Source organism: Narcine bancroftii, chromosome 8, assembly GCF_036971445.1.
Source record: "Narcine bancroftii isolate sNarBan1 chromosome 8, sNarBan1.hap1, whole genome shotgun sequence".
Taxonomy (NCBI): domain Eukaryota; kingdom Metazoa; phylum Chordata; class Chondrichthyes; order Torpediniformes; family Narcinidae; genus Narcine; species Narcine bancroftii.
This window is the reverse complement of record NC_091476.1, coordinates 128,455,385-128,467,403: the sequence shown is the minus strand read 5'-3', so window position 1 is coordinate 128,467,403 and position 12,019 is coordinate 128,455,385.

Sequence of the window (12,019 nt, the reverse complement as noted above, 5' to 3'; positions counted from 1 at the left end):
CTGATTCCCCAGCTCTGATTCCCCGCCTCTGATTCCCCGCATCTGATTCCCTGCATCTGATTCCCAGCCTCTGATTCCCTGCCTCTGATTCCCAACCTCTGATTCCCCACCTCTGATTCCCCATATCTGATTCCCCGCCTCTGTTTCCCCGCCTCTGATTGGCACCTCTGATACCCCGCCTCTGATTCCCCATCTCTAATTCATCACATCTGATTCCCCACCTCTGCTTCCCCATCTCCGATTCTCTACCTCTGATTCGCCACCTCTGATTCCCCATATCTGATTCCCATACTCTGATTGCCCACCTCTGATTCCCCGCCTCTGATTCGCCAGCTCTGATTCCCCGCCTCTGATTCCCCGCATCTGATTCCCTGCCTCTGATTCCCCGCCTCTGATTCCCCATCTCTGATTCCCCGCCTGTGATTCCCCAGCTCTGATTCCCAGCCTCTGATTCCCCTTGTTTGATCCCCTGCCTCTGATTACCTTCCTCTGATTCCCGGCCTCTGATACCCCGCTTCTGATTCTGATTCCCTGCCTCTGATTCCCCATCTCTGATTCACCACATCTAATTCCCTGCCTCTGATTCCACGCCCCTGATTCCCCACCTCTGATTCCCCATATCTGAATCCCCGCCTCTGTTCCCACGTCTCTGATTCCCTGCCTCTGATTCCCAACCTCTGATTCCCCACCCCTGATTCCCCATATCTGATTCCCCGCCTCTGTTTCCCTGCCTCTGATTCTCCGCCCCTGTTTCCCCATATCTGATTCCCCGCCTCTGATTCCCCAACTCTGATTCCCCACCTCTGATTCCCCAGCTCTGATTCCCCGCCTCTGATTCCCCGTGTCTGATTCCCTGCCTCTGATTCCCCGCCTCTGATTCCCCATCTCTGATTCACCGCCTTTGATTCGACACCTCTGATTCCCCATATCTGATTCCCCATCTCTGTTACCCCGCCTCTGATTCCCCGCCTCTGATTCCCCATACATCATTCCCCGCCTCTGAATCCCCATCTCTGATTCCCGGACTCTGATTCCCCACCTCTGATTCCCGGCCTCTTATTCCCGGCATCTGAATCCCGGCCTCTGATTCCCGGCCTCTGATTCCCCGCTTCTGATTCTGATTCCCTGCCTCTGATTCCCCATCTCTGATTCCGCGCATCTGATTCCCTGCCTCTGATTCCCCACCTCTGATTCCCCATATCTGATTCCCCACCTCTGTTTCCCCGCCTCTGATTCCCCGCCTCTGTTTCCCCATATCTAATTCCCCACCTCTGATGCCCCAACTCTGATACCCCGCCTCTGATTCCCCAGCTCTGATTCCCCGCCTCTGATTCCCCGCATCCGATTCCCCATATCTGATTCCCCGCCTCTGTTTCCCCGCCTTTGATTCCCCGCCTCTGTTTCCCCATATCTGATTCCCCGCCTCTGATTCCCAACTATGATTCCCCGCCTCTGATTCCCCAGCTCTGATTCCCCGCCTCTGATTCCCCGCGTTCTATTCCCTGCCTCTGATTCCCCGCCTGTGATTCCCCATCTCTGATTCACCACCTCTGATTCCCCACCTCTGATTCCCCATATCTAATTCCCCGCCTCTGTTTGCCCGCCTCTGATTCCCCGCCTCTGTTTCCCCATATCTGATTCCCCGTGTCTGATTCCCTGCCTCTGATTCCCCGCCTCTGATTCCCCGCCTCTGATTCCCTGCCACTGATTCCCTGCCCCTGATACCCCACCTCTGATTCCCCATATCTGATTCCCTGCCTCTGTTTCCCCGCCTCTGATTCCCCGCCTCTGATTCCCCGCCTCTGATTCCCCGCCTCTGATTCCCCAACTCTGATTCCCCGCCTCTGATTCCCCAGCTCTGATACCCGCCTCTGATTCCCCGCGTCTGTTTCCCCGCCTCTGATTCCCTGCCCCTGTTTCCCCATATCTAAGTCCCCGACTCTGATTCCCCAACTCTGATTCCCCACCTCTGATTCCCCAGCTCTGATTCCCCGCCTCTGATTCCCCGCATCTGATTCCCTGCATCTGATTCCCAGCCTCTGATTCCCTGCCTCTGATTCCCAACCTCTGATTCCCCACCTCTGATTCCCCATATCTGATTCCCCGCCTCTGTTTCCCCGCCTCTGATTCCCCGCCTCTGTTTCCCCATATCTGATTCCCGGCCTCTGATTCCCCGCCTCTGCTTCCCCGCCTCTGATTCCCTGCCTCTGATTCCCCATCTCCGATTCCGCACATCGGATTTCCTGCCTCTGATTCCCCGCCTCTGATTCCCCGCCTCTGATTCCCTGCTTCTGATTCCCAACCTCTGATTCCCCACCTCTGATTCCCCATATCTGATTCCCCGCCTCTGTTTCCCCGCCTCTGATTCCCCGCCTCTGATTCCCCAACTCTGAATCCCCGCCTCTGATTCCCCAGCTCTGATTCCACGCCTCTGATTCCCCGTGTTTGATTCCCTGCCTCTGATTCCCTGCCATGATTCCCCATCTCTGATTCACCGCCTTTAATTCGCCACCTCTGATTCCCCATATCTGATTCCCCTCCTCTGTTTCCCCGCCTCTGATTCCCAACCTCTGATTCCACACCTCTGATTCCCCATATCTGATTCCCCGCCTCTGTTTCCCCGCCTCTGATTCCCCGCCCCTGTTTCCCCATATCTGATTCCCCACCTCTGATTCTCCTACTCTGCTTCCCCGCCTCTGATTCCCCGGCTCTGATTGCCCACCTCTGATTCACCGCCTCTGATTCGCCAGCTCTGATTCCCCGCCTCTGATTCCCCGCATCTGATTCCCTGCCTCTGATTCCCCGCCTCTGATTCCCCATCTCTGATTCACCGCCTTTGATTCGCCACCTCTGATTCCCCATATCTGTTTCCCCACCTCTGTTTCCCGGCCTCTGATTCCCCGCCTCTGATTCTCCATATCTCATTCCCCGCCTCTGAATCCCCATCTCTGATTCCCGGACTCTGATACCCCACCTCTGATTCCCGGCCTCTTATTCCCAGCATCTGATTCCCGGCCTCTGATTCCCGGCCTCTGATTCCCCGCTTCTGATTCTGATTCCCTGCCTCTGATTCCCCATCTCTGATTCCGCACATCTGATTCCCTGCCTCTGATTCCCCACCTCTGATTCCCCATATCTGATTCCCCGCCTCTGTTTCCCCGCCTCTGATTCCCCGCCTCTGTTTCCCTATATCTAATTCCCCACCTCTGATGCACCAACTCTGATTCCCCGCCTCTGATTCCCCAGCTCTGATTCCCCGCCTCTGATTCCCCGCATCCGATTCCCCATATGTGATTCCCCGCCTCTGTTTCCCCGCCTCTGATTCCCCGCCTCTGTTTCCCCATATCTGATTCCCCTCCTCTGATTCCCAACTATGATTCCCCGCCTCTGATTCCCCAGCTCTGATTCCCTGCCTCTGATTCCCTGCGTTCTATTCCCTGCCTCTGATTCCCCGCCTGTGATTCCCCATCACTGATTCACCACCTCTGATTCCCCACATCTGATTCCCCATATCTAATTCCCCGCCTCTGTTTGCCCGCCTCTGATTCCCCGCCTCTGTTTCCCCATATCTGATTCCCCGTCTCTGAATCCCCAACTCTGATTCCCTGCCTCTGATTCCCCAGCTCTGATTCCCCGCCTTTGATTCCCCCCGTCTGATTCCCAGCCTCTGAATCCCCGTGTCTGATTTCCTGCCTCTGATTCCCCGCCTCTGATTCCCCATCTCTGATTCACCGCCTCTGATTCCCCACCTCTGATTCCCCATGTCTGATTCCGCACATCCGATTCCCTGCCTCTGATTCCCCAACTCTGATTCCCCGCCTCTGATTCCCCATCTCTGATTCCCCACCTCTGATTCCCCGTGTTTGATTCCCTGCCTCTGATTCCCCGCCTCTGAATACCAGCCTCTGATTCCCCATATCTGATTCCCCGCCTCTGATTCCCTGCCTCTGATTCCCCAGCTCTGATTCCCCGCCTTTGATTCCCCCCGTCTGATTCCCAGCCTCTGAATCCCCATGTCTGATTTCCTGCCTCTGATTCCCCGCCTCTGATTCCCCATCTCTGATTCACCGCCTCTGAATCCCCATCTCTGATTCCCCACCTCTGATTCCCCGTGTCTGATTCCCCGTGTCTGATTCCCTGCCTCTGATTCCACGCCTCTGATTCCCCATATCTGATTCCCTGCCACTGATTCCCCGCCTCTGATTCCCCATCTCTGATTCACCACCTCTGATTCCCGGCCTCTGATTGCCCACCTCTGATTCCCCGCCTCTGATTCGCCAGCTATGAATCCCCCCATCTGATTCCCCGCGTCTGATTCCCCGCCTCTGATTCCCCAACTCTACTACCCCGCCTCTGATTCCCCAGCTCTGATTCCCCTCCTCTGATTCCCCGCTTCTGATTCCCTGCCTCTGATTCCACGCCTCTGATTCCAGGCCTCTGATTCCCAACCTCTGATTCCCCACCTCTGATTCCCAATATCTGATTCCCCGCCTCTGTTTCACCGCCTCTGATTCCCCGCCTCTGTTTCCCCGCCTGTGATTCCCCAGCTCTGATTCCCCGCCTCTGATTCCCCATATCTGATTCCCATCCTCTGATTGCCCACCTCTGATTCCCCGCCTCTGATTCGCCAGCTCTGATTCCCCGCCTCTGATTCCCCGCATCTGATTCCCTGCCTCTGATTCCCCGCCTCTGATTCCCCATCTCTGATTCCCCGCCTGTGATTCCCCAGCTCTGATTCCCCGCCTCTGATTCCCCAGCTCTGATTCCCAGCCTCTGATTCCCCGTGTTTGATCCCCTGCCTCTGATTACCTTCCTCTGATTCCCGGCCACTGATACCCCGCTTCTGATTCTGATTCCCTGCCTCTGATTCCCCATCTCTGATTCACCACATCTGAATCCCCGCCTCTGGTTCCACGCCTCTGATTCCCTGCCTCTGATTCCCAACCTCTGATTCCCCACCCCTGATTCCCCATATCTGATTCCCCGCCTCTGTTTCCCTGCCTCTGATTCCCCGCCCCTGTTTCCCCATATCTGATTCCCCGCCTCTGATTCCCCAACTCTGATTCCCCGCCTCTGATTCCCCAGCTCTGATTCCCCGCCTCTGATTCCCCGTGTTTGATTCCCTGCCTCTGATTCCCCGCCTCTGATTCCCCATCTCTGATTCACCGCCTTTGATTCCCCACCTCTGATTCCCCGCCTCTGATTCCCCGTGTTTGATTCACTGCCTCTGATTCCCCGCCTCTGATTCCCCATATATCATTCCCCGCCTCTGAATCCCCATCTCTGATTCCCGGACTCTGATTCCCCACCTCTGATTCCCGGCCTCTTATTCCCGGCATCTGAATCCCGGCCTCTGATTCCCGGCCTCTGATTCCCCGCTTCTGATTCTGATTCCCTGCCTCTGATTCCCCATCTCTGATTCCGCACATCTGATTCCCTGCCTCTGATTCCCCACCTCTGATTCCCCATATCTGATACCCCGCCTCTGTTTCCCCGCCTCTGATTCCCCGCCTCTGTTTCCCCATATCTAATTCCCCACCTCAGATGCCCCAACTCTGATACCCCGCCTCTGATTCCCCAGCTCTGATTCCCCGCCTCTGATTCCCCGCATCTGATTCCCTGCATCTGATTCCCAGCCTCTGATTCCCTGCCTCTGATTCCCAACCTCTGATTCCCCACCTCTGATTCCCCATATCTGATTCCCCGCCTCTGTTTCCCCGCCTCTGATTGGCACCTCTGATACCCCGCCTCTGATTCCCCATCTCTAATTCATCACATCTGATTCCCCACCTCTGCTTCCCCATCTCCGATTCTCTACCTCTGATTCGCCACCTCTGATTCCCAATATCTGATTCACCGCCTCTGTTTCCCTGCCTCTGATTCCCCGCCTCTGATTCCCCATATCTGATTCCCCGCCTCTGATTCCCCATCTCTGATTCCCGGTCTCTGATTCCCCACCTCTGTTTCCCGGCCTCTGATTCCCAATCCCTGATTCACCGCCTCTGACTCCCAGTGTCTGATTCCCTGCCTCTGATTCCCCGCCTCTGAATCCCCTCCTCTGAATCCCTGCCACTGATTTCCCGCCCCTGATTCCCCACCTCTGATACCCCATATCTGATTCCCCGCCTCTGTTTCCCCGCCTCTGATTCCCCACCTCTGATTCCCCATATCTGATTCCCTGCCTCTGATTCCCCAACTCTGATTCCCCGCCTCTGATTCCCCAGCTCTGATTCCCCGCCTCTGATTCCCCACTTCTGATCCAACATATCTGATTCCCCGCCTCTGTTTCCCCGCCTCTGATTCCCCACCTCTGATTCCCCATATCTGATTCCCCGCCTATGATTCCCCACCTCTGATTCCCCGCCTCTGATTCGCCAGCTATGATTCCCCTCCTCTGGTTCCCCGCATCTGATTCCCCGCCTCTGATTCCCCGTGTCTGAACCTGCCTCTGATTCCACGCCTTTGATTCCCCATCTCTGATTCACCACCTCTGATTCTCCACCTCTGATTCCCCATCTCTGATTCTGCACATCCGATTCCCTGCCTCTGATTCCCCGCCTCTGATTCCCCGCCTCTGATTCCCTGCCTCTGATTCGCAACCTGTTATTCCCCACCTCTGAATCCCCATATCTGATTCCCCGCCTCTGTTTCCCTGCCTCTGATTCCCCGCCTCTGTTTCCCCATATCTGATTCCCCGCCTCTGTTTCACCGCCTCTGATTGGCACCTCTGATACCCCGCCTCTGATTCCCCATCTCTAATTCATCACATCTGATTCCCCACCTCTGCTTCCCCATCTCTGATTCTCTACCTCTGATTCGCAACCTCTGATTCCGAATATCTGATTCACCGCCTCTGTTTCCCCATATCTGATTCCCCGCCTCTGATTCCCCATCTCTGATTCCCAGTCTCTGATTCCCCACCTCTGTTTCCCGGCCTCTCATTCCCCATCCCTGATTCACCGCCTCTGATTCCCAGTGTCTGATTCCCTGCCTCTGATTCCCCGCCTCTGAATCCCCTCCTCTGATTCCCTGCCACTGATTCCCCGCCCCTGATTCCCCGCCTCTGATTCCCCACCTCTGATTTCCCATATCTGATTCCACGCCTCTGATTCCCCGCCTCTGATTGGCCGCCTCTGATACCCCGCCTCTGTTTCCCCATATCTGATTCCCCGCCTCTGATTCCCCAACTCTGATTCCCCTCCTCTAATTCGCCAGCTATGATTCCCCGCCTCTGATTCCCTGCATCTGATTCCCTGCCTCTGATTCCCAGCCTCTGATTCCCCTTCTCTGATTCACCACCTCTGAATCCCCACCTCTGATTCCCCATCTCTGATTCCGCACATCCGATTCCCTGCCTCTGATTCCCCGCCTTTTATTCCCGGCCTCTGATTCCCTGCCACTGATTCCCTGCTTCTGATTCTGATTCCCTGCCTCTGATTCCCCATCTCTGATTCCGCACATCTGATTCCCTGCCTCTGATTCCCCACCTCTGATTCCCCATATCTGATTCCCTGCCTCTGTTTCCCCGCCTCTGATTCCCCGCCTCTCTTTCCCCATATCTGATTCCCCGCCTCTGATTCCCCAACTCTGATTCCCCTCCTCTAATTCGCAAGCTATGATTCCCCGCCTCTGATTCCCTGCGTCTGATTCCCTGCCTCTGATTCCCAGCCTCTGATTCCCCTTCTCTGATTCACCACCTCTGAATCCCCAACTCTGATTCCCCGCCTCTGATTCCCCAGCTCTGATTCCCCGCCTTTTATTCCCGGCCTCTGATTCCCTGCCACTGATTCCCCGCCCCTGATTCCCCACCTCTGATTCCCCATATCTGATTCCCCGCCTCTGTTTCCCCAGCTCTGATTCCCCACCTCTGATTCCCCAGCTCTGATTCCCTGCCACTGATTCCCCGCCCCTGATTCCCCACCTCTGATTCCCCATATCTGATTCCCCGCCTCTGTTTCCCCAGCTCTGATTCCCTGCCTCTGATTCCCTGCCCTGATTCCCCATCTCTGTTTCACCGCCTTTGATTCGCCACCTCTGATTCCCCATATCTGATTCCCCGCCTCTGTTTCCCCGCCTCTGATTCCCTGCCTCTGATTCCCAACCTCTGATTCCACACCTCTGATTCCCCATATCTGATTCCCCGCCTCTATTTCCCCATATCTGATTCCCCGCCTCTGATTCCCCAACTCTGATTCCCCGCCTCTGATTCCCCAGCTCTGATTCCCCGCCTCTGATTCCCGGCGTCCGATTCCCTGCCTCTGATTCCCCGCCTCTGATTCGCCATCTCTGATTCCCCGCCTCTGATTCCCCGTGTCTGATTCCCTGCCTCTGATTCCCCGCCTCAGATTCCCCGCCTCTGATTCCCTGCCACTGATTCCCTGCCCCTGATTCCCCACCTCTGATTCCCCATATCTGATTCCCCGCCTCTGTTTCTCCGCATCTGATTCCCCGCCTCTGATTCCCCATATCTGATTCCCTGCCTCTGATTCCACAACTCTGATTCCCCGCCTCTGATTCCCCAGCTCTGAATCCCCGCCTCTGATTCCCCGCGTCTGATTCCCTCCCTCTGATTCACAACCTCTGATTCCCCACCTCTGATTCCCCATATCTGATTCCCCACCTCTGTTCCCCGCCTCTGATTCCCCGCCTCTGATTCCCCGGCTCTGATTGCCCACCTCTGATTCCCCGCCTCTGATTCGCCAGCTCTGATTCCCCGCCTCTGAATCCCCGCATCTGATTCCCTGCCTCTGATTCCCCGCCTCTGATTCCCCATCTCTGATTCACCGCCTTTGATTCGCCACCTCTGATACCCCATATCTGATTCCCCACCTCTGTTTCCCCGCCTCTGATTCCCCGCCTCTGATTCTCCATATCTCATTCCCCGCCTCTGAATCCCCATCTCTGATTCCCGGACTCTGATTCCCCACCTCTGATTCCCGGCCTCTTATTCCCAGCATCTGATTCCCGGCCTCTGATTCCCGGCCTCTGATTCCCCGCTTCTGATTCTGATTCCCTGCCTCTGATTCCCCATCTCTGATTCCGCACATCTGATTCCCTGCCTCTGATTCCCCACCTCTGATTCCCCATATCTGATTCCCCGCCTCTGTTTCCCCGCCTCTGATTCCCCAACTCTGATTCCCCTCCTCTAATTCGCCAGCTATGATTCCCCGCCTCTGATTCCCTGCATCTGATTCCCTGCCTCTGATTCCCAGCCTCTGATTCCCCTTCTCTGATTCACCACCTCTGAATCCCCACCTCTGATTCCCCATCTCTGATTCCGCACATCCGATTCCCTGCCTCTGATTCCCCGCCTTTTATTCCCGGCCTCTGATTCCCTGCCACTGATTCCCTGCTTCTGATTCTGATTCCCTGCCTCTGATTCCCCATCTCTGATTCCCCGCCTGTGATTCCCCAGCTCTGATTCCCAGCCTCTGATTCCCCGTGTTTGATCCCCTGCCTCTGATTACCTTCCTCTGATTCCCGGCCTCTGATACCCCGCTTCTGATTCTGATTCCCTGCCTCTGATTCCCCATCTCTGATTCACCACATCTAATTCCCTGCCTCTGATTCCACGCCCCTGATTCCCCACCTCTGATTCCCCATATCTGAATCCCCGCCTCTGTTCCCACGTCTCTGATTCCCTGCCCTGATTCCCAACCTCTGATTCCCCACCCCTGATTCCCCATATCTGATTCCCCACCTCTGTTTCCCTGCCTCTGATTCTCCGCCCCTGTTTCCCCATATCTGATTCCCCGCCTCTGATTCCCCAACTCTGATTCCCCACCTCTGATTCCCCAGCTCTGATTCCCCGCCTCTGATTCCCCGTGTTTGATTCCCTGCCTCTGATTCCCCGCCTCTGATTCCCCATCTCTGATTCACCGCCTTTGATTCGACACCTCTGATTCCCCATATCTGATTCCCCACCTCTGTTACCCCGCCTCTGATTCCCCGCCTCTGATTCCCCATATATCATTCCCCGCCTCTGAATCCCCATCTCTGATTCCCGGACTCTGATTCCCCACCTCTGATTCCCGGCCTCTTATTCCCGGCATCTGAATCCCGGCCTCTGATTCCCGGCCTCTGATTCCCCGCTTCTGATTCTGATTCCCTGCCTCTGATTCCCCATCTCTGATTCCGCACATCTGATTCCCTGCCTCTGAATCCCCACCTCTGATTCCCCATATCTGATTCCCCACCTCTGTTTCCCCGCCTCTGATTCCCCGCCTCTGTTTCCCCATATCTAATTCCCCACCTCTGATGCCCCAACTCTGATACCCCGCCTCTGATTCCCCAGCTCTGATTCCCCGCCTCTGATTCCCCGCATCCGATTCCCCATATCTGATTCCCCGCCTCTGTTTCCCCGCCTTTGATTCCCCGCATCTGTTTCCCCATATCTGATTCCCCGCCTCTGATTCCCAACTATGATTCCCCGCCTCTGATTCCCCAGCTCTGATTCCCCGCCTCTGATTCCCCGCGTTCTATTCCCTGCCTCTGATTCCCCGCCTGTGATTCCCCATCTCTGATTCACCACCTCTGATTCCCCACCTCTGATTCCCCATATCTAATTCCCCGCCTCTGTTTGCCCGCCTCTGATTCCCCGCCTCTGTTTCCCCATATCTGATTCCCCGTGTCTGATTCCCTGCCTCTGATTCCCCGCCTCTGATTCCCCGCCTCTGATTCCCTGCCACTGATTCCCTGCCCCTGATACCCCACCTCTGATTCCCCATATCTGATTCCCTGCCTCTGTTTCCCCGCCTCTGATTCCCCGCCTCTGATTCCCCGCCTCTGATTCCCCGCCTCTGATTCCCCAACTCTGATTCCCCGCCTCTGATTCCCCAGCTCTGATACCCGCCTCTGATTCCCCGCGTCTGTTTCCCCGCCTCTGATTCCCTGCCGCTGTTTCCCCATATCTAAGTCCCCGACTCTGATTCCCCAACTCTGATTCCCCACCTCTGATTCCCCAGCTCTGATTCCCCGCCTCTGATTCCCCGCATCTGATTCCCTGCATCTGATTCCCAGCCTCTGATTCCCTGCCTCTGATTCCCAACCTCTGATTCCCCACCTCTGATTCCCCATATCTGATTCCCCGCCTCTGTTTCCCCGACTCTGATTCCCCGCCTCTGTTTCCCCATATCTGATTCCCGGCCTCTGATTCCCCTCCTCTGCTTCCCCGCCTCTGATTCCCTGCCTCTGATTCCCCATCTCCGATTCCGCACATCGGATTTCCTGCCTCTGATTCCCCGCCTCTGATTCCCCGCCTCTGATTCCCTGCTTCTGATTCCCAACCTCTGATTCCCCACCTCTGATTCCCCATATCTGATTCCCCGCCTCTGTTTCCCCGCCTCTGATTCCCCGCCTCTGATTCCCCAACTCTGAATCCCCGCCTCTGATTCCCCAGCTCTGATTCCACGCCTCTGATTCCCCGTGTTTGATTCCCTGCCTCTGATTCCCTGCCATGATTCCCCATCTCTGATTCACCGCCTTTAATTCGCCACCTCTGATTCCCCATATCTGATTCCCCTCCTCTGTTTCCCCGCCTCTGATTCCCAACCTCTGATTCCACACCTCTGATTCCCCATATCTGATTCCCCGCCTCTGTTTCCCCGCCTCTGATTCACCGCCCCTGTTTCCCCATATCTGATTCCCCACCTCTGATTCTCCTACTCTGCTTCCCCGCCTCTGATTCCCCAGCTCTGATTCCCCGCCTCTGATTCCCCGTTTTTGATTCCCTGCCTCTGATTCCCCGCCTCTGATTCCCCATCTCTGATTCACCGCCTTTGATTCGCCACCTCTGTTTCCCCATATCTGATTCCCCACCTCTGTTTCCCCGCCTCTGATTCCCCGCCTCTGATTCCCCATATCTGATTCCCCGGCTCTGATTGCCCACCTCTGATTCCCCGCCTCTGATTCGCCAGCTCTGATTCCCCGCCTCTGATTCCCCGCATCTGATTCCCTGCCTCTGATTCCCCGCCTCTGATTCCCCATCTCTGATTCACCGCCTTTGATTCGCCACCTCTGA